Source organism: Branchiostoma belcheri, unplaced genomic scaffold (assembly GCF_001625305.1).
Source record: "Branchiostoma belcheri isolate BF01 breed outbred unplaced genomic scaffold, Haploidv18h27 scaffold23, whole genome shotgun sequence".
In the NCBI taxonomy this organism is placed as follows: domain Eukaryota; kingdom Metazoa; phylum Chordata; class Leptocardii; order Amphioxiformes; family Branchiostomatidae; genus Branchiostoma; species Branchiostoma belcheri.
This window is the reverse complement of record NW_017803824.1, coordinates 1,634,280-1,635,742: the sequence shown is the minus strand read 5'-3', so window position 1 is coordinate 1,635,742 and position 1,463 is coordinate 1,634,280. Positions and strand designations below refer to the sequence as shown.

The 1,463-nt window shown below is 45.1% G+C and overlaps 1 pseudogene; it reads left to right on the top strand.

Moving 5' to 3' along the window:
* The window catches only part of LOC109470681, a 15,400-nt pseudogene that overhangs the window by 2,071 nt on the left and 11,866 nt on the right, over positions 1-1,463 (top strand).

Genomic DNA, 1,463 nt, shown 5'->3' with positions numbered 1-1,463 from the left:
AACACATGCGGACTCACACAGGGGAGAAACCCTACAAGTGTGAGGAGTGCAGCAGGCAGTTCAGTCAGCTGGGTAATCTAAAGATTCACATGCGGACTCACACGGGTGAGAAACCCTACAAGTGTGAGGAGTGCAGCAGGCAGTTCAGTCAGCTGGGTACTCTGAAGATTCACATGCGGACTCACACAGGTGAGAAACCCCATAAGTGTGAGGAGTGCAGCAGGCAGTTCAGTCTGCTGTGTAATCTGAAGACACATGCGGACTCACACAGGTGAGAAACCCTACAAGTGTGAGGAGTGCAGCAAGAAATTTAGTGAGCTGGGTAAACTGAAGAACCACATGCGGACTCACACAGGGGAGAAACCCTACAGGTGTGAGGAGTGCAGCAGGCAGTTCAGTCAGCTGGGTAATCTTAAGATTCACTTGCGGACTCACACAGGGGAGAAACCCTACAATTGTGAGGAGTGCAGCAAGCAGTTCAGTCAGCTAGGTAATCTGAAGACACACATGCTGACTCACACAGGGGAGAGACCCTACAGGTGTGAGGAGTGCAGCAAGCAATTCAGGAAGCTTGGTGATCTGAAGACTCATATGCGGACTCACACAGGGGAGAAACCCTACAGGTGCGAGGAATGCAGCAGGCAGTTCAGTCGACTGGGTAATCTCAAGACACACATGCGGACTCACACAGGTGAGAAACCCTACAAGTGTGAGAAGTGCAGCAGGCAGTTCAGTCTGCTTTGTAATGTGAAGACACACAAGCAGACTCACTTGTGAGAAACCCCACAGGTGTGACTGAGGAGTACAAAACCGCACAGTTTTGAGGATTGAGTTGTGAGCCTGGTCCTATGAAGTGTCCAGCTTGCAAAGTCCGACAGGGAAGAAACTCTAACAGTGTGAGGAGTGCAGCAAACAGTTAAGTCACCTGGCAAGTGCAAACTCTTCAGTGGGAGATTTTAGAATACCTCAGGTTTGTGTGAAGGTCGTATTGACCTAAAGAAGTCGGATCATGTGAAACCAGACACACATAAAAAGCAAAGACATACTAGGACTGAGCTGATGTAGAAATTGTATGTTGTACAAGCCACCATTATGACTAAGAGCTAGTTTTACATAAGATCCTATTAACTCTTAGTATTGTGAAAGCGAGGAATCAAACTGGCAAAGGAAAATCTATGTATTAGGTCTTCATGATGTACTACAAACAGTGACTTTAAAACTGTATGAAGTTTGCCTTAGTGTCTTTTAATTTTTTTCATGCATGTAGAATGTTTTGTTCCTTGGTAACGTTGGACTGCATGTCGTACATCTGATATGTAGCATTCCACGGCATTGCATAGCAACTTTATCGATATAGGGTATGTAAAGTACCATATATCTAGCTTTCTTTAACCTAAGTTTGCATGTTTTGAGTTCTTTTGTTGTAGAGGAAGAGAGTTTTGTTTTTATAGAATGATTACCAT